Source organism: Meles meles, chromosome 20, assembly GCF_922984935.1.
Source record: "Meles meles chromosome 20, mMelMel3.1 paternal haplotype, whole genome shotgun sequence".
NCBI lineage: Eukaryota > Metazoa > Chordata > Mammalia > Carnivora > Mustelidae > Meles > Meles meles.
The window spans coordinates 34,707,280-34,729,342 of NC_060085.1; the positions used below are offsets into that span (position 1 = coordinate 34,707,280).

The 22,063-nt window shown below is 43.0% G+C and overlaps 1 pseudogene; it reads left to right on the forward strand.

Moving 5' to 3' along the window:
- Positions 1-21,300: 21,300 nt before the first annotated feature.
- On the forward strand, positions 21,301-21,374 carry LOC123933296 (annotated as a pseudogene).
- Positions 21,375-22,063: the final 689 nt, after the last annotated feature.

Genomic DNA, 22,063 nt, shown 5'->3' on the forward strand with positions numbered 1-22,063 from the left:
CAGCAACACTTGTCTCCTGATCTGTTGCCTCACCATATTGGAATAAAAACAAAATCCCAGGACACTCTACAACGTGGTGAAAGGATTCCTTTGGTCTACTCTTACTAGTTTTGAAGAATTAACTAATTAATTAATTAATACATTTATTTATTTATTTGAGAGAGAGCCAGAGAGAGTACAAGCAGGGGGAGAGGCAGAGGCAGAGGGAGAGGGAGAAGCAGACTCCTTGCTGAGCTAGGACCCTAACCACATGGGGCTCAATCCCAGGACCCTGAGATCATGACCTGAGCTGAAGGCAGATGCTTAACCATCTGAGCCACCCAGGTGACCCTGAAGAACTTTTAGTTCATTATCCCCTGGGCTGGCCTGATGCCCCAGCTGGGTCCCAGGGTGCCAGGATCAGGGCCAAAACCAAAAGCAGATGTTTAACCAACTGAGCCACTCTAGTGCCCCTACTGGGATTCTTTTTGGGGTAATGACTGTCATGGAATGAGACAGTAATGATGGTCGCCCCACTTTGTAAATATACTAAAAGACTGTATATCTTTTTTTTTAAGATTTTTAAATTTTATTTATTTGACAGACAGAGATCACAAGTAGGCAGAGAGGCAGGCAGAGAGAGAGGAAGAGAAGCAGGCAGAGAGCCCGATGCGGGGCTCGATCCCAGGACCCTGGGATCATGACCTGAGCCGAAGGCAGAGGCTTTAACCCACTGAGCCACCCAGGCGCCCCAAAACTGTATATCTTTAAAGGGTTCCTTTTGTGGTATGTGAATTACAGCTCAATTTTTTTTTTTAGCTCTACTTCATTTTTTTATTGAAGTATAATCAATACACAATATTAGATTGGCTTCAGGAGTACAACACGTTGATTTGACAATTCTATCCATTACTCAGGGCTCACCTTGACAAGGGTAGTCACCATCTGTCACCAGACAATGTTATTGTGATATTATGGACTATGTTCCCTATGCTGGGCTCTTCGTCTCTGGGACTTACTTGTTTTATAATTGGCAGTTTGTACCTCTTAATCCTTTTATCTCTTTTGCCCATCCCCCCCTCCCCCAGCTACCCCTTTGTTCTCTGTATTGAGTCTGATGTTTTGCTTTGCTTTATTTAATTAATTAATTAGTTTAATTGTTTAATTAAAAATTCCATTTTTAAAAATTACCCACTTTTCCTCTCCTTCAATCTAACTCCTATTTGTCCTGCAAGATTCAGATTAGACGGGGAGTTGCCCCCAAAGCCTTCACTTGCCTTGCCTTTACTCACTTTAGCTCATCCCGCTGTGTTTTAATTACTGGTTTACTTGGGGGAGAGGGTTAAGAAAAAGAAACCTTTAGGAGACCCTGCTTGTGGAATTCACCATTTAACTCTCTCCCTCCCGTTCTCTTCCTTGCCAACCTTGACCTGAGAAATTTCTGGGCAAATCCTAGTTTTGGTTTCAGCAAAACACAAACCCAAATGCGTGATTTTTCTGGTGTGATTTTTCTCACCATTTTCCCTGGGGTTTCTAAATTTAAAAAAAAATGAGAGAAGGGAATCTGTTTTCCTGTTGGAAGCACTGCTTTTTAAGGATTTGGGGACAGACGAGTCTGGCAGTGAGGTCCAATCTTATCTTTTCTATTAATTTATACTGGAAAAGATGACTTTTTCTTGTAAAGAGCCTGTGATTTTGGAAAGAGCCCCAATCCACAATATCGGTCTGAAAGGCCACACTTCACATTTAAATAGTTTAGGCAGATGACGACTCTTTAAAAGATTAACTGCCAGTTTTGATAGCTGATTTCATCAGCCTGTTAATTTGCTCCTGAAGAGAGGAGAACCAATGTACTACTTCTACTTATCTGTCCATATCTTGTCTATGCTAATTGTCTGTTATCTTTTTCTTTGAAACCCCCACCACCACCCCCCCCCCCACCACCACACACACACCAAATCCTGATTAGCTGTAAATGCGCCTGTAAGATAAGACAGGACCCTTCCCTAACCTCCTTTGCTCAGGTTAAAAACAACAACAACAAAAACGACCCACAGCCAAACTGCGATCTCCCTGAGGAGCACCTGTTTAATGAAGGGAGGATAGTTTAGCAACCAATCTTGGCAGAGTCCAAGATGAGAAGGAGACCATCGGGGTATTCACTCTTCCCCCACAAGCTAGGAAGATTCTAGGGCCTCCCAAACTGTCGAGTACCCTCAAATCACCTGGATCCCTTGCAAAAATGCAGACAGACCCTGGCTCAGCTGATCTGGGTAAAGCCGGAGATCCCACATGTCTAACAAGCTGCCTGGTGATGTTGATGCTGCTGGCCCAGGGGCCACACGGAGTAGCAAGGAATAGCTCTGATTCCCTAAGTATTGTTAAAACCTAGGTTCCAAAGAAGTTTCTGAAAGCTGACACTCTGTGCTTCTTTCTTGCTGGTCCTTGTTAAATAACGAATGATAGCAATAATAATTAAGAAAACGGGCACCTGGGTGGCTCAGTTGGTTAAGCGACTGCTTTGGGCTCAGGTCATGATCCCAGGGTCCTGAGCCCCACATCGGGCTCCCTGCTCAGTGGGGAGCCTGCTTCTCCCTCTCCCTCTGCTGCTCTGCCTGCTTGTGCTCTCTTGCTCTCTCTGTCAAATAAATCAATAAAATCTTTAAAAAAATTAAGAAAATAATGATGGTGGACATTTATGGAGGGCTTAGTAGGCACAGGCAAGCCTAGCCTAACTATACCTGTGAACCGTCTTATTAAAGGACCATCTGTGGTTCAGAGACATTGAAGCACTTACTCAAGTTCTCATTGCTCAGAAGTTGCACGGCAGTAACTCAAGCCCTATGTGGCTCTCCAGATGGGCTCTTAAACACGACTCTCATTTTCCAGTGTCTTCTTGTAGGTTCAGTGGGGCTGAGCATGCAAAGCTTGATCTTTGCTTTCAAAAGGAGCATTTCCCTGGGTGCTGCCTAACTAAGCCAATAGTGCAAAGCTCTCCATGAAAATCAGACAGAAGGTACAGGCAGACAATGAGTTGATACACGGGCCAAAACTCACGCGATAGTGACCTGCAGGCTTGGTGCACACTGGTGACAACATGCTTTCCCCAGGGACTATTTTCTACCTTGCAAAGCAGATGCTAGGTTAGGAGAGCGCTGCCACCATAATATGAGGTTTATTCAAAATTGGTGATGGGGGAAGAAAAATGTTATCTATTATGTGTTTTTAAGTCAAAATTATGTTGTCTTCTTTGAACAAAAATTTAAAAAAAAATGCTTGGATGGGACACCCAAAAGGACAGTTGACAAAGGAAAAGAAATTGATGAATTGAATTTCATCAAAATTAAAAATTTCTACATTTCAAATGATATCATTAAGAAGGGAAGAGATGAGCCACATACTGAAAGAAAATACTTGTAAATCATCTATCTGGTAAAGGACTTATACTCTTTTTTTTTAATTTTAAGATTTTATTTACTTATTTGAGAGAGAGAGAGAGAGAAAGAGAGGGAACACAAGCAGGGGGAGGGGCAGGCAGAGGTAGAGGGAGAAATAGGCTCCCCGCTGAGCAGGGAGAACAGATGCAGGACTCAATCCCAGGACCCTGGGATCATGATCTGAGCCACCCAGGTGTCCCAGGACTTGTATTCTTACAAGTTAAATAATGACCAAAAGATCCAACAGACATCTCACTGAAGTAAACACACTGACGACCAGTAAGTACATGAAAGGTGTTAATATCATTAGATATTAGGAAAATGCAAACTAAAACCATAATGGGATGCTAATTCACACTCAGTAGAATGGCTGTAATTAAAAAAAAAATACAGACAATGATAAGTATTGCCAAGAGCGTGGAGAAACTCGGATACATTGCTGGTGTGAATGTAAAATGGTTCAATCACTTTGGAGAACAGTTTCTGTCGTGCAAAGGTTTTTGTCCCTTGTTGTAATTTCCCTATATATTGAAATGCCATTTTGGTGGTAAATTTCACATGCCGTGCCCTTTTTTTTTTTTTTTTTTTTTTCCTGGGGTTGGGGAGGAGCAGAGGGAAAAGGAGAGAGAGAATGCCAAGCAGGCTCCATGACCACACAGAGCCTGACACAGGGCTTGATCCCTTGACCCCGAGATCACCACCTGAGCTGGAAGCTAGAGTCTGACACTCAACTGACTGAGCCACCCAAGCACCCTGACATACTGTTTCTTTTGATGGAAAACAAATTTTTAAGCAAAAACATTTAAAATCCTTTAATTTACAATAGCCCAATTATGGAAGCAGCCCCAGGGTCCATCGATAGATGAACGGATAAAGGAGATGCGGTGTCTATGTAGACGCAATATTACTCAGCCATAAAAAGTCTTGCCACTTGCAACAGCATAGATGGAGAATACAATGCTAAGGGAAATAAGTCAGTCAGAGAAAGACAAATACCATACGATTTTACTCATATGTGGAATTTAAGAAACAAAACAAGGGAACAAAGAGAAAAGAGACAAACCAAAAAACAAAACTTGTAACAACAGAGAACAAACTGGTGGTTACCAGAAGGGAGGTGGTGGGGGGATGGGTGAAAGAGGTGAAGGGGGTTAAGAGTACACTCATCAGGATGGACACTGAGTAATGTACAGAATTGTTGAGTCACCATATTGTACACCTGAAACTAATATGACATTTTGTTAACTATATTGAAATTAAATATAATAAGATAAGATTAAAAATTTAAAGAGTTAAATTCTTTAAAAAGTGAAATAACTGAAATTAGATTTTTTTGTTGCTTGGCAACTTTTGTAAATCTTGTTTATTTAAAAAAATATTTTATTTATTTGAGATAGAACAAGAGTGAGAGAGAGCATGAGCTGGGGGTGGAGAGGCAGAGGGAGAAGGAGAAGCAGGCTCTCCACTGAGCAGGGAGCCCAACTCAGGGCTCGATCCCAGGACCCTGGGATCATGACCTGAGCTGAAGGCAGATGCTTAACCCACTGAGCCACCCAGGTGCCCCTGTTAATCTTATTTATCACAAGCATCTATTCATATCCCCAAACTACGAGTAGTTAATTTTATTTATTTATTTTTTAAAGATTTTATTTATTTGACAGACAGAGATCACAAGTAGGCAGAGAGGCAGGCAGAGAGTCAGGCATAGAGAGAGAGGAGGAAGCAAGCTCCCCACTGAGCAGAGAGCCCGAAGCGAGGCTCGATCCCAGGACCCCAGGATCATGACCTGAGCCGAAGGCAGAGGCTTTAACCCACTGAGCCACCCAGGCACCCCATGAGTAGTTAATTTTAAAATTCAGCTTTATTTAAATAAATTTGATTTAAAATGTTGGTATTTGTTCATTTTGATTTGTACTTTTTTAAAAAAAATGTTGGAATAGAAACCATTTGTAAATATTTCAATATTTTATATTTACTTTAATATCTTTTTGTAATTACATGTGTGGATATTTACATAGGCTCATGCTTATTAATTTCCCTTGTCTTTCTTTCTTGTACCATTTTTATATAGGATGTGTTATGCCTGTTAACTTTTTATTTTTTATTTATTTTTATTTTTATTTTATTTAAAGATTTTATTTAGTTATTTGACAGACAGAGATCACAAGTAGGCAGAAAGGCAGGCAGAGGGAGAAGGAGAAGCAGGCTCCCTGCTGAGCAGAGAGCCCGATGCGGGGCTCTATCCCAGGACCCTGGGATCATGACCTGAGCTGAAGGCAGAGGCTTAACCCACTGAGCCACCCAGGCACCCCATGCCTGTTAACTTTTAAATTGAGCGCAGACATTGCATAATAAAATCCAAAAGACCTAGAGGAATCACCCTCATGCACACCTTCCCGGGCTTGGCGTTAGGGATGTAGGAAATGAAGAGACTTTCTGCCGCCTTCCCCTGGTAGGAGGGTCAATATGCTTGTGGCTGTCTGGAATCCAGTTGCATAATGTGAGCTGGAAATATTTTTGAAAAATATAAGTATGAAAAGGCATGTTGGAGAGCGAAAGGCGTGAACTGTAGTAGACGCTTAATTGTTCAGCAGCTCTCTCGTCTCTAATTTGGGGAACTGCCAATGGCATGCGCTCCACCTCCTACAACAGAAGTCAGAGGGAGATGACAGAGTGACATGCTTTCCTCCCTCTGGATGCCAGAATGAGAGCGTGTGAGCCCGGAGTAGCCTCTGGGCTTTGAGTCGCTGTTTAGTGTCACAAGAGGAATCTTACCGTTCATTCAAGGCCGTCTGTTGGTGTCTTAGGGCAGTGGTGCTAATCAGCTCCCTCTGCCTGGATTGTGCTGTTCCCAGCCCTCCCCTTGCTCCTCCTGGACCATCAGGTCTCTGCTCAAATGTCACCTCCCTGACCACCTCCCCTAAAATAAAGATCTCATCTGCCTTCTCTAAATCCATTTTTCGATATGTGACCATCACTCTCTAGCCTTACGTATTTATTGTTAAAGTTCTTGGTTGTTTATTTTTGTCCTGCTAAAATGTACGCTCCATGAGGATACAAACATTCTCTCTCATTCCTCACTTTATCCCCAGGGTCCAGAATAGTCCCCAGCACAAAGTGAGTGACCGATAACCCTTTTGTTAAGGGAATACACAACCGAAAGCCAGTCCGCTGTGTGGCAGGCCCATGACAACTTCTTAAAAGGCCCTAAATTAGTAAGAGTTTTCTATCAGGCTTGCTTGGGGGGTGATTCAAATCTTGAGTGAGTGACACGAAGGCGAGTCACTCTCCAGCAGGGACAGGATTCTTGTGTTAAGTTACAAAGTTCAGTTATGAAGTTGTTAGGAAGAAGGAACATTTGGCTCTACAGAGTCAAATTTAAAATGGCATTTGCCTGTAGGCCTGAACACAGTATGTACGAACTTTCCCTCCAGCCCTTATAAAAACTAACAAAAAGATAGAAACCGGTCCCGATAGACGATCAGGTGCAGAATATCAGAGGGATTTTCATCAACGATAAATTCAACGGTGCAGTACCAGGGAGACACGTCACGATTCTCATGGAACAGTGCCGCCTGCTTCCTCCAAAGAAAGGAAAAAACACTGTGTTCACAGTGAATCGACAGAGGTTAAAAGAGCAAAAAGAAAATACACACCCACAAGAAGTTAGAGAGGTTTAGAATTTAAAGGGCGAGGAAAATTTTTCCAGCAAACGAAAATGCACAGAGGTGGCAAAATTATTTTCTGACAATTTAAATTCTTGGACAAAGAGCATTAATGGGACAAAAGAGGTAATTCTGCACTGATGACAGAATCAGAGCAAAGACAGAAGAATCGACACCTAAACACGCCATTTATCACAGACCCAGAGAGAAGGAGAAACGGGAAGGAAGCAGTTGTTGTGGGAGATGCGAAACCATTCTCCATAGACTTTCACAGATGTGGTATTTAGAAAACATAAATCGATAGATGAGGGAATTTGAACCATTAATTTAATAAGATTCAATATGTATTTTGTATACAGAAACTATCTCAAGAGGGTCTTGAGTACCCACTAATGTTTATAAAAATTGACTACGTGTGAGCACATTGAGAAAATAACTTCCCCGAATAGAAATACACAAAGTATCTTGATCATAGTGCAAAATTAGAGATAAATAATAAAAGTAGGTTATAAATCCTATAAATAAATAAAAAGGGGTACCTGGTGGCTCAGGCGATAAGCATCTGCCTTTTGCTCAGGTCATGATCCCGAGGTCCTGGGATCGAGCCCCGCATTGTGCTCCCTGCTCAGTGGGAAGCCTGCTTTTCTCTCTCCCACTCCCCCTGCTTGTGTTCCCTCTCTCTCTCTGTCAAATAAATCAATAAAATATTTTTTTAAAAAGTAATAAATAAAAATACTTTCCCCCAAAACACTGAAGTAAAAAAGAAAACAAAAAGTATATCTAATTGACAATTTGGAAATTAATGGAAAGAGAATATCTTCAGAAAACCAGCAAACCCAAAGCATTAGCAAAATTGTTGGCTTTCATGTGTTCATTATTAAATAAGAAAGAATAAAAGTACATGAGGTGAGTGTTTGACACAAAAACTTAGCAAAATGACAAAACATCCATATTGAAAACAAGAAAATAGTAATAAATATTACTGCAAAAATTAGTGGATTTGGAAAAGAACAGCCATACAATTGATAAATAATTCTATGAACTAAAAAAGAAAAGGCATAATAGACAAATTGGGCAATTGTTACCTAGAAACAAAGAGAAAATACAAAAAATAAAATTTCAAACGAAAAAGAGCAAAGGAAAAAGAGATGTCCTTTCTATTAACGTGTTTGAGGCTTTCAAAGAAGTGAATGCTTTTCTGAGAGAATATAAAATCACTAAATAGTCATGGAAGAAAATTGAACATTTATCAGAAAATTACCTCTAACATAAACTCTGTGGCCAAACAAAGTTTTCGACATCAAAGAAATAGATAATTTGTATGTTTTGTTTTGAGAGAGAGAGAGAGCATGTGCACATGTGTGTTGAGGCTGGGTTGGGGGAACTGAAGGAGAGGGAGAGAATCAATCACAAGCTGGCTTCATGCCCAGCAAGGAGCCTGACGTTGGGTTTGATCTCACGACCCTGAGATCATGACCTGAGCTGAAATCAAGAGTTGGATGCTTAACCGAATGAGTCACCCACTTGTGCTAAATTCCTTTTAATGCACACATTTTTCCAGAGTAATATATGCCATGGCTTTCATAACAAAATACTTTTGACTGAACGGCTTCAACAATGGAAAGTTATTTTCTCACAGTTGTGGGGTCCGGGAGTCCAAGGTCAAGGTGTCAGCACTGTTGGTTTCTCCTGAGGCCTCGCTCTGTGGCTTATAGAAAGCTAGCTCCCTACCATGTCCTCCCCTGGCCTTTTCTCAGTGTGCCACACTCCTGCGGTCTCTTTCTCTTCCTACCAGGACGCCAGTCCTATCAGATTAGGGCCCTACCCTCATGACCTCATTTAACCTTAATCATCTCTCTAAGGGGGTTAGAGCTTCTACATATGAATTTTGGGGAGGCAGAGTTCAGTCCATAACGGATGTAACTGTGGTTAAAAAGAGAAATCTTAAATTTATAGTTATGTTGTGCAGAGTGCATACATGTAGTTTTGTCATCAGTAATAATAATAAATATTCCTTAATACTTTGCAGTTCATGAAACTTGCTCATTCATACTATTTCTTAGATCGCTCCAACGCTACCTCATCACTGAGGCCTTCTCTGAACAGCATCCCCACATATCATGTGCTCTTGGGGATGTGTAATAGGGCCCTTGTTCTCTAATGCATTACCTGGCTTTCTTTTTCTTTTTTAGCACCATCCACTATATTTATTTGTTCAGCTAATTATCTGTCTCTACCACTAGAAAGGGCTTCCCGAGAGCAGACTGCATCTATTTTTGTGCTACTGTATCCCAGCATCTAGAACAAACCCTGGCACATAGTAGATGATCAGGAAACTGTGACATGAAAGAGTAAGTTGTCATGTCACCATCTCAACGAACCATGGGGTTAAGGCAGTAGTATAGGCACTGTTCATAGATGAGGGACCAGACATTCACATGGGCGTAGGGAAGGGGTTCTGACTTTCCTGTCCTATACACTCTTTCCATCATCAGGCATGAGGGTCTTCTTTTTTTTTTAAGATTTTATTTATTTGACAGACAGAGATCACAAGCAGGCAGAGAGGCAGGCAGAGAGAGAGGAGAAAGCAGGCTCCCTGCTGAGCAGAGAGCCCGATGTGGGGCTCGATCCCAGGACCCTGGGATCAGTACCTGAGCGGAAGGCAGAGGCTTTAACCCACTGAGCCACCCAGGTGCCCCCATGAGGGTCTTCTTGACTCACACTCTTGTCTTAGATGATTAGGTAAATATGCTTTCTTTTGGGAGAAAAACATTATTGAGATACAATTCACAAACCACAGCATTTATCCATTTAAAGTGTACAATTCACCGTGGGTTAAATTTTCACAGAGTTGTGCACCTGTCACCACAATCAGTTTTAGAACATTTTTTTCCCCCTTTTAGGTGGTACACCTCAATTCCCCCATCAGCCAGCCCAGGCAACCACTCATCTATCTGAGTCTTTACAGACTTACACATGTATATGTGCGTACACACACACACACACACACACACAGAGTCACTGGAAAGTCTGTAAATATCTATTGTATCTGGGTTTTCCCCTTCCCTCTGGCCCCATCTCCATCCACTCTCTGCTCTGGCCGCAGCGTCCCTCCACTGTCCCTCATGCTTGTTCCCTTCCTCCTTCTTCCTGCGATGCTCTCCTCTCCTGGTCTTGTCTGGGCTGACAAGTAGCTGTCATGATATCTCAGCATCCTTTGCAGCCGGTTTACCATCTTCTGGGAACTGAAAACTGCAAAGCGACCCTGCCTGAGTTTAAATCCAAGCTTTGGGGCCACCTGGCTGGCTCAGTGGGTTAAGCCTCTGCCTTCGGCTTAGGTCATGATCTCAGGGTCCGGGGATCGAGCCCCACATTGTACTCCCTGCTCCTCCAGAAGTCTGTTTCTCCTGCTCCCTCTGTCTGCTGATCCCCCTGCTTGTGCTCTCTCTCCCCCTCTCTGCCAAATAAATAAAATCTTTTAAAAAATATATAAATCCAAGCTCTTTTACCTGGCAGCTGTGTGTCATTGGGAGAGTTTCCTTCTCTGTTTCAGTTTCTTCTGTACAAGGGGACAGTAATAGTGGCCTCAGAGGATTAAATGAGCTGTTCTGTGAAAGATGTTTAGTGTAGTGTCTGGCCTGAAGCAAGCCCTATGTTCATATCACCACGACCACCCTATCACCCCTGTTATTGTTAAATATTTGGCATCAGGTATCGGGGACTTGCAAAAAAAGTGTATCACGATTGATCCAACAATTCACTTTAAGAAATGTATTCTAAGTGAACCAAATAATAAATATTTGTGTACAACATGGGATTAAAAGTATTTTTTAAGAAAAGGAGTGAAAATTCTGAAAAAAGACCGCATATTGGTTAAATAGGAATGGAATAGTATGCAGCCTCATCAGGAGTTACCTACAGTAGGGGAGCCTGGCTGGCTCAGTTGGAGAACGTGCCAACTCTCAATCTGGGATTGTGAGTTCAAGCCCCATGTTGGGGCTTTTTTTCCTCCTACTTAAAAAGAAAAAAAAAAAAAAAAAAGAATTACCTACATCAGGAATTCCTAACCTTTTCTTGTTCAATGGGTCCCTTTGGCAGTGTGGAGAAACCTAACGGATCCTTTCTCAAATAATGTTTTTAGCTGTATAAAACAGAATACACAGGATTGCAAAGAAAAAAATTACACAGAAATAATGTTATCAGCCATTTAAAAAATTGTAACATATTAATAAATGTGATTCTTCTTTTTATAGGCACAAACGAAGATCTATCAGTCTAATAGTTATAATTTTGAAGTAGTGGGAAACATAAATACATCAAGATATGTGTGACAAGCTTGAGACTGATTCACAAGTGCTGCTAACATGACTGTGATTTGTCGCCTACATCAATAATTGGAGGAAATGTCAAATGTCAGTTACTGTCAGTAAAAATAAAGATACAAGCTTGTTCTCCACCCAGACTCATAAGCCCTGAGGTTTAAAATCCATGGTCTATCTGATGGGTCCCCAAACATTTTCTATAAAGGTTCAGATAAGAAATATTGTGGGCACATGAGCCATACTTTCTTGGTCACAACTACAGGGGACCCTTGAACAATGTGGGGAGCAGGGGTACCGAACTCCTCTGAGGTAAAAAAAATCTGTGTATAACTTTTTTTGAGGATTTTATTTTTAGGTAATCTCTGCACCCAACATGGGACTCAAACTCACAACCCTGAGATCAAGAGTCGCATGTTCTACTAACTGAGCAGCCAGGTGCCCTCTGCATATAACTTCTGATTCGCCTAAAACTTAACTAGTAATAGCTGCTGACTAGAAGCCTTCCTCAAAACAGTTGCTTAACACCTATTTTGTATGTTATATGTATCATATACGGTGATCCTAAAATATAGTGAGAGAAAAGAAAAGGTTATTAAGAAAATCATAAGGAAGAAAAAATACGTTTACAGTATTGCACTGTTTTTACAAAAAAAAAAGCCCACATATAAGTGGACTGTGCCGCTCAAACTCGTGTTGTTCAAGGGTCAGCTTTACTCAATTCTGCCACTGCAGTGAGGAGGCGATATGTAAATGACGAGGCGTGGTTGTGTTCCAGTAAAACTCTTTACTCAAACAGGCAGAGGGCCTGATCTGGCTTGTGAAACACAGTTTGCTGTCCCCAGCCTAAAGAGCTATTTTCTAACAGAGAAAAATGTCCCTAAACTGCTAAGTGAAAAAAATAAATAATTTTTAAAAAGATTTTATTTATTTGACAGACAGAGATCACAAGTAGGCAGAGAGAGAGAGAGAGGGAAACACGCTCCCTGCTGAGCAGGCAGCTCTGTGCGATGTAGGGCTTGATCCCAGGACCCTGAGACCATGACCTGAGCCAAAGGCAGAGGCTTAACCCATTGAGCCACCCAGGTGCCCAACTTTTTTTGATAAATAATTGTGCAGGGTCCCATTTTGCTGGAAAAAGTGTATGTCTTTGTCCATCTGTATATAGGTATATAAATACACAAGTCTGAAGGGCCAACAAAAATGTTAATGGTAATTATTTCTGGGTGATAGGAATATGAACAATATTTTTCTATATACTTTTCTATAATCTCTTTTTCCTAATAAGGATGCATTCATTTTATAATGAGAAAAATAAGAATTAAAAAAGAAACAATCTGAGCAGGGTTTTAAAAGCCCAAACTCATGTGCACCAGAAATTGCCCCTAGGATCCCTTTAACCACTTCCCCTGTCTATGTCCTCAGAGAGAAGGAACTCACTGTCATCCTTTCACAGTCCCCAAACAACTACAAGTGTTGATATTCTGTTTATGCCCTTTTTTTTAAAAGATTTTATTTATTTATTTGACAAGCAGGATCACAAGCAGGCAGAGAGGCAGGCAGAGAGAGAGAGAGGAGGAAGCAGGCTCCCCACTGAGCAGAGAGCCAGATGTGGGGCTCCATCCCAGAACCCTGGGATCATGACCTGAGCTGAAGGCAGAGGCTTTAACCCACTGAGCCACCCAGGTGCCCCTGTTTTATGCCCTTTAAAACATTATCCTGACAAGGGATCCATTAGCCTTCTCCAGACTGCCAAACGGGTCCATGGAACAAGAAAAAGTTAGTCTGTCTCCTGCAGGGTCTACACCACAGATCCTGCTGTAACCCTCTTGGGGTTAAATGGCCCAAGTTTAGTATCTTCACTGCAGCCCTAATAATATTAAAATCAAAGTCCACGCAGAGGCTCCCAAAGGACTGGAAACTGGAGGTCCTCTGTAATGCTCATTCCACCCTCCTGCCCGTCTACAGGCCAATGTCACCAACACTGGGACAGCTCCCAGTCAGGCTTCTGAGGGCTTCTAACTTCCAGAGTGCATACATCTAGCTCTTCTACCAATTCCCTGCCCATGTCAGACCCAAAGGGGACCTTCTCTGTCCCCCTCAAGCCCTCTGCTTCATTCTTGGCTGACAGAAACCTGGTGAGGTCAGATATTGGCTTTGCCATGTGTTTTGGGGAAGGTGATCCTTTCCCATCTCCAAGGAGGACTGAACGCTGATTAGTATAGTTCATGGGTTTTTGACCTGGAGGCATTTTGCCCTGTAAGGGACCTGTGGCAACAGCCAAAGGCATTGTTATCATGACAAGGGAGCTGTTACTGGCATCTAATGGGAGGGGCCAGAGATGTGTCTAAACTTTATACACTGTGTAAGACAGCCCCCTTGACAAAGACATACCTTCTCCAAAATGCCAACGGTGGAGAAATCTTGGTCTAAATGAATCATAGTAACTCCATTTCCTTCCCAAGGTGATAAAACTGTGAGCTTAAGAGGAAGCTTGATGATTCAGCCATTCCACTTCTGAGTATTTATTTGAAGAAAGTGAAAACAGTAACTCAGAGAGCTAGCTGAACTCCTATGTTCACTCCGCATTATTTACAATAGCCAAGACATGGAAACAGCCTACTGTCCGCTGATGAATGAATGGATAAAGAAAATGTGATACATGTCTAAAACAATGTGTTCACAATGTCCAGAATGTTAGAATATATACTTTAGAATATTAGGATACTATTCAGCCCAAAATAGAACAGAATATTATTCAGGCATAAAAAAGAATGAAATCTTGCCATTTGCAACAACATGGATGGACCGTGAGGGCATTAAGCTAAGCGAAATAAGTCAGACAGAGAAAGACAAATACCAATGATCTCACCTATACGTGGAAGCTAAAAAAAAAATCCCAACCAGGTTCATAGATACAGAAAACAGACTGGTATTTTCCAGAAGCAGTGGGGTGTGGGGGCAAAATGGGTAAAGGGAGTCAAAAAGTACAAAGAAAGATATTCTGCTACTATGTATAATGGAGGATATTAACTAGGCTTACTATGGTGATCATTTTGCAATATATATGAACACCAAGTCCAATATCATACACTTGACCTTAATATAGTGTGGTATGTCAATTACACCTAAATAAAAATGATTTTAAAAAGGAGAGAGCTGGGGCACCTGGGTGGCTCAGTGGGTTGAGCCTCTACCTTCGGCTCAGGTCATGATCTCAGGGTCCTGAGATCCAGCCTGCATCAGGCTCTCTGCTCAGTGGGGAGCCTGCTTCCCACGCCCTCTCTCTGCCTGCCTCTCTGCCTACTTGTGATCTCTGTCTGTCAAATAAATAAATAAAATCTTAAAAAAAAAAAAAGGAGCGAGCTGAGGAGAAAATAACTTTTATCCCTGATAAAATAATGCAGGAGGAGATACTGCCCTTCCCCTGGGACCCTGGGCATTCTTAGGGGAAGAAGTGATCATGGGAACCGCAGTGGCTTTGAATCCTTATTACAAAGGAGATGGCTGGGACAAGATGAGAAAGGCACCTACGTCCTCAGTACCTGCTGAATCTTGGAAACAACCTGAAACCTCCCCGATACTCCTGACTTCTTACTGGTGAGATAATTCTGTTTTAAAATGTACTCTTAGTCCTTTTTCTTTCACTGGTATCAGAACCCAGCCTAATGGATATACCCCTCTACATGGCCTTGAACCCATCGCCAGCCCTTCCTGGTGGATCATTCTTTGCTTTGAAGAGAAGTCTGAAGAAAGAGCATCCCATAGCATGTGGGCAGCTGGCAGCCTCTCTCCTGTCCCCGAGCCCAGGACCCATGGAGAACATGCTGGCACTGCCACCGGGACTCCCTGGCCTGCCAACCTCAACAGCATTTTTCTGCACATTCGCTTTATCAGGTTGGATACTAACAGACAGGTTACAACCAGCAGCTGTGTCTTCAGCATTCTGTAGTGATTCCAGTAAGCCGAACCCCAGAGCGTAACATCTAGCTTTCGAAGCCAAGACCTCAGGAGCACTTGTACCCATTCTTTCAGAAGGGTCAAGACTGAGTGCTCTCAATCCTGTGTTTGGAGGGGATGACAGGGGAAAGAGTCAATAGGGCAAAGAAAAGACTTTCGAACACAAGGATGTCCCCGGGGTGGGATCCTTCGTTACTCATGATTTCAGATACTTTTTTTTTTTTTACATGATCGTGACAGAGTATGATTTCTTTGAGTCACAGCAACAAACCCACTCAGTGTAACGTAAGCACAGAAGGAAGGTGTTGGGCCCATTACTTGAAAGAGTAGCAGAGGGACTGAGTTAGGAAGGGCTAAGACTGGAGCCTCAGGTGCTGTCCTCAGAGATGTTGATCCGACTGCCCCCTGCCCCACTCCCACCCCTCAGTTCCTCTCTCTGAACATCGTCTCTGTATCTCATAGAGCAGAAAGGTTTTCTCCTCAAGGCACAGAGCATGGCCAAAGACCCTTTCGGCTTTATAAAATGTTAGCTTCACGAGCCAACAGTGTCTGTCTGTCTCGCCCTTTTTGCTTTTGTTATAAAAATCCTAGGGAAGGACTCTGATTGGCGTGATTGAATGACACTCCCACCTCATGGGCCATCATCAGTCAGGCAGGTGACATAAAAATCACGTGCTCAACTCTGCGTTCTGTGGAGGTGATGTCCGTCACCCCCAGAAAGAGATTAGAACGTCAACGGACATGTTGCCCCCTAACGTGTTCACGATGTTGTGCTCTGCGCCTGCCCCCAACATTAAACATAAGATAATTCATAGGCTCTTCTGATAATGACTGTGCACTGGAACAATAGTAATGACAATGAGAGAGCACCCACTGTGTGCCAGTCACTTTGTATATTTATCTTGAACCTTCGCAATCACCCCCAGGGGTTGGTATTATTCTTCCCGTTTGGCAGACAATGGAAATTAAAACCTGGAGCGATTGCTTGGCCTGCCCAAGGCCGCACAGTAAGATGTCCATGGAGTGAAATCCAGATCAGATACCAGAGTTCATGCTCGTTCTACCATTCCACATGGCCTCCCTTCCTCAGCACCAGAGCGTGCCGCACAGACCACAAGTCCAGTCTGAAGTTGGGTGCGTCTAAGGGAAGACCCCGTCCTAATATTTTTTGCCAAGTGGGTGATGCTTCTTGGCAGTGACTTCAAGAACGAAGTAAAAAGGAAGGTGGAAGACGATAGAGTTCAAATCGAATGAGCTTCTGTGGTGAGGAGAAGGGAGGGGGGTTGGGCTGAAGCGGGCATGGTGTGAGCGTGGAGATCCAGCTCGCTGCTACCTCAGGTCCCCGGGGAGTCCCTCAGTTCTCCACTCCAGCACGCTAGCCAGCGACATCCCTGGTCTGTCTTGTGGTTTCAGTGTCGGTACTGTGATACTCATCCTTACGAGAGTGAATCAGTCTCAACCAACAGCATACAGAATTTCTTTTTGTGCTCTCAAGCCTAACGAGCTAGAGAACGTGAAAGGGACCAGAGACACGACAAGGTGAAGACCTTGGCCCAAGGCGACCTAGTCACCGCTAGCTGTGTAAGGAGACTCACTTCCCAATACACCTCCGGGCCTCTCTCTTGTCCATTCCTACCTTATCCCCGTCTGCCCATTTCAGACTCCTGGGCTTTGCTTCCCCTGAGCCCTGGCTTAGAAGGTCCTCACTCCCCCTTTCCTCAGTCAGCGGTCAAGGCTCAGAGGAGAAGCCATGTCCTTGGGAGAAACGTGTCTGTGACCCCTTCATTCCACACAACCCTTTCCCTCTGCTGATGCCTTTAAAACGACTTCTCTGAACTTTATTATAAGCCTCTTATTATACATATCTTGATTTACTTGTAACTACTTAACATAAAAAAGCAGACATACAATGTGTAACTACTACTCAAAACAGCCCCCTGGGTTAGGAAACCTAAAGGCTACCACTTGCTGGTTGTGCAATTGTGTGAAATCACTCTCGGAACCTCAAGTTGCTCAGCTCCCCCTGCAAAATGGGCATGAGCTTATCAAGCCCTTGATGGTTTGTAAGGTTCTTGCGTGGATTAAGGCTGACATTGCATGGGAAAATGTTCATTGTAATTTTCCATATCAGTTACCAGGAAGCCTAATACCTACAGGAATCAGGCAGCTGATGGGAATGAGGGAGGCAAGAGGGAGGCAAGAGGGCTGGTGGGAGGGGCGCCTGGGTGGCTTAGTGGGTTAAAGCCTCTGCCTTCAGCTCAGGTCATGATCTCAGGGTCCTGGGATCGAGCCTGCATCGGGCTCTCCGCTCAGCGGGGAGCCTGCTTCCCACACCCTCTCTCTGCCTGCCTCTCTGTCTACTTGTGATCTCTGTCTGTCAAATAATTAAATAAAATCCTTTAAAAAAAAAAAAGAGGACTGGTGGGGACTACTGCCCCTGGCAACACACGTTCCATCTAAAGGGACAGTCATTGCTCATCTCCAGCTAATTACAGCTATGTAGGAATGAGGACCCAGTGCTATTGGACTTCAATCTTCAAAGAGAAATCAGAAATGAAGACTTCTTATGACATTTCTGGATTTTTGAAATGCTGACTATGCCAGATACAACCCAGGGCCTTATTTAGAGAAAGCCAATTTGCAACTCTGCTCTATAAATGCATATATTGTTTTAAACTAGAACAGATATCTGGATTGGATCCCCAAGTTATTTTCGCTTCGGTGTTTTTCTCCACTGTGTGCTTGTCTATGGTATTTTTGTAATTTTTTTTTAACCCTCCTTAATATGACTGTAATGTTCTCGTGGGCAGTTCACATCTAGTTTACATCTTCTGTACCAGAGTATAATCCAAACTGATGAATCATCTTGGTAAATGGTACTCGCTAGTTATTCTGTTCATATAACTGTTAAATTTCTTCTTCTTCTTTTTTAAAGATTTTTAATATATTTATTTGTCAGAGAGAGAGAGAGAAAGGAAGAGAATGCAAGCAGGCAGAGGGAGAAGCAGGCTCCCTCCAGAGCAAGGAGCTTGATACAGGATTCGATTCCCGGACTCTGGGATCATGACCTGAGTCAAAGGCACATGCTGAACCCACTGAGTCACCCAGGCACCCCAATACAGCTCTTCAATTTCAGCATGAATCAGCATTGCCTGAGATGCTTGTTAAACATGCTGATTTGCCTTACCATTTCTCTCCAAGGTACCTACCCCACAGAAATGTATACATATATCCATCAAAAAACATGTACTGGAATGCTCATAGCAGCTCAGTTCCTAAGAGCTGCATACAGGAGTCTATCCAATTGTCTATCATCGGTATCAGAATAAATATAAAACATGCATTCCCAATAAGAATCTGCGCAGCAATGAAAATGAATGAACTGCAGCCGCATGCAAAAGCGTGGATGATCTCACAAGCAGAACAAAGTTGAGCAAAGGAAGCCCGACACCTAAGAAGATTAGGTAGATGCAGAAATTGGCCAAAGCTAATCTCTGGGTCATAAGCCATGGTAACATCAGGACAACTGTTGGAGAGAGGCAGTGACAAAAGGGGGTACCCGCACCTCTGGGGTGGTGGCCATATTCCCAGTTGCATGAGCATGTGAACTTTCACTGAGCCAGATGTCATTTCCGCTTTTCTGTCCTTTGCCCTCTCAGTGAAAAGCTAACATGTTACTTGCAGAGCTCGCCCGCTGCCTTATAGAATCGCTGTCTTGCCTGGGAGAGAGGTGGCTTGGGAGTCCCCAGGCAGCACCCGTGCAGGTCATTACATGACCTCCCCTTCGAGAAAGGCACTGCCCTTGAAAGAGCACGTATTTATTCCTCCAAGGGGCTTCCACAGGCACTCTTGGCTAACGCAGCCAACCTCTGTCTGTCCTAGTTTCTCTTGTTGTGTATTTCCGCATTTTACTAGATGCAAAGAGTGACATAAAATTAAGAGGCATTATGGGTACGTTCAAAGGCACTTGAGGGCATAGAGAGAGACAGCTCTGATAATGTGCCAGCTTATAAAATATGGTTAAATAAAATTAAAGGTTTATAGGGTGACTAAGACGCCATATCCCCGGGGAAAAAGTCAAGTGTTCACTGCTGCTGAAATCCAGCTGAATCCTGGCTTCCCTGGGGAAGGAAATCTGGGTGAAGGCCAAGAGGCTCTAGGGCTTTTCCTGGAAGGAATAAGGGGAGGTTCTATGACTGAGGTAAGGACAGGGAAGGACCAGGGTTGTAGATGTTTTGGGAGCTACACTCTCAAGCTTTTTGTCAGTGTGGGAAAGCTGAGGCTGAGAGATTTATTCAGGTCACATTTATTTACAATTTGTGCTCTTGCATTTAAGAATCCAGAAATAAATCAAAAGTCAAAGGGGAACCAAAAATGAACCCTTTAGAAAGCTACAGGAAGGCTGCTACTGCTTATAGCAGCTTTATCTTTGAATCCCCAGCACCTGGCACCAGGCCTGGCACATAAGAATACTCACTAACTTCATTGATTCATTCATTCGACATGTATTTATTGAGTACTTACTTTGGGTTAGGTACTTCTTGAGTAGTTGAGACAACTAGAAATCACTTACCTCAAGGAGTTTATAGTCTAAAGGGAGGGAGATAACCAGGTCGTTGGATATATAGCATGTTCCATTGTGGTAAGTTCTCTGGGAAAAAATAAATCAGAGAAAAAGAATAGTGGGTTGGAGGGTAGAGAAATGTTGCAGTTTTACCTGGGAACGTTGAGGAAAGACTTACTGAAAGTTTGAGCAAAGACTCAAAGACGATGAGAGGGTAAACCACGGATATATGTGATGGAAAATTCTTCTAGACAGTGGCAAAAGCAAGTGCAAAGGTCCTGAGGCAGGAGCATGCCTTGTGTATTTGAAGATGTCAAGGAGGCTGGAGTGGTTGCTGAAGAGTGAGTGCGAGGAGGGTAGTAAAAAGTGAGCTCTTTTTACTCAGGTGATGGGGCTGCTGGATCATTCACTTTGACTTTAACTCTGAGTGAGACAAAAGCCACTAGAAGGTTTTAGGTAGAGGAACTATATGATCAGACTAGATACTGATTGAACGATTAAATATGGCACTGAACACACTACAGACAACTCTAATATACATTATTATATTTGATCTTCACAATGACCTTTAGAGGTAAGAAGAATAGGAATTATTAGCTATATTTTCAAAGGATTACATTATAGAAATTAACAACATGGGCTCTGGAGAGAAACGTATCTAGGTTTGCATCCTGACTCCACTACATAAGAGCCAGGACCTTGTGCATGAGTCAGACTAGGTTTCCCCAGCTTTGCAATGGAGAAAATAACACTACTGGGAGAGAGGGTTAGATAAAGTTACCGATAGAAATGCCTAGGTTAGTGTCCAGCACATGTTTTGCTCAATAGATGATATTTGTTGCTACCTTTTCCAGCCAGAAGGGGTTGACGGCATCATCCGACCTTGAGGATCTACGAGGTAGCTTCCAGAAAGCTGCATCAGCATCTGCTGGGGTAAATCTACAGATTCCTGGGCCAGTGCCAGAACCACCGAGTCCCTAAGTCTGTTGCGCTGGAGCCTCATTTCCATGGTCAACAGCTGACAGTGACTCTATCAATGGGGCAGAACAGCGTGGAGGTTCGGACAGCGCCAGTGCAATAACTGATGAATCGGAGAACCTCTCTGAGCGGCACTTTTCTCATGAGTCAACTGAAAAATAGTGTCTACTCCCCAAAGTAGCAGCAGGTATGAGGCCTGCAGAGCCCAGCACGCTCTACCTGGGCTAAACGTGTCTAATCCTCCATCAGTGTTAGCTACTAAGAAAGGTTCTCAAAGTTATATTATCCTAAAATAAACTCACCATGGAAAAATCCATTTGCATCACTTTGGTTAATTTTTCACTTTCAATAATCAAACTTTCGCGTAAAAGAAACTCCATATCTAAAAGATTATTTGGTTGCTTCAGCAGTACATATGCTAAAATTGCAACGGTACAGAGAAGATGAGCATGGCCTCTGTCCAAAAAGATGATCTTTGTGCACCAACCACAATCACCCTGAGGGCTCCCCAGGGCTACAAACACACCTTACTTGGAGAATCACCGGAAGGAGAACCCAAGGATGTAAAGGAATAATTTCAGGATCATGTCCCTGGCAGACACTTGGGTCTCAAGGCTGGGGTGAGTATGTAACCTGGGGTCTGGGGCACAGAGGGGGCAGATGAAGAAAGGGTCAGGAAGGCTGAGAAGAGACAGATTGGTGCCAAGCTCTGGAACACGTACATAAGACAGGAAACCTCATTGTGCACAGGCCGGCTTTCGCCTAGGGAGACCTGGCAACCAATTAAAGAGGTTGTCAAGTTGTAGGGCTCGGAGTCGACAAAAAAGAACAGAGCTGCAGGACTGAAGATTTATTCTCCAGGACTGTAAGAGCGCCACTTCGAGTACACAATTCATGTGGATTCTTGGCAAACTCCTCCTGGGTCCTACTGCTTTATCTTTGCCTTCTTGGGTTAAAGTACTACACAAGTATTTATGAAAAGAGAGCATCAAATGTGGCTGGAGTGCAGCGGAGTTCAGGGTCATCAGCTTGCACCAAGCCCTCAAACAGGCTACAAGACATCTGTTAAATGAAAGGACAATGTCTTTATCATTTTGGGGGAAATTATACTTAATTAGTTCTTATATATTTGAATTACAGTATGATTGTATAATTTTAAGA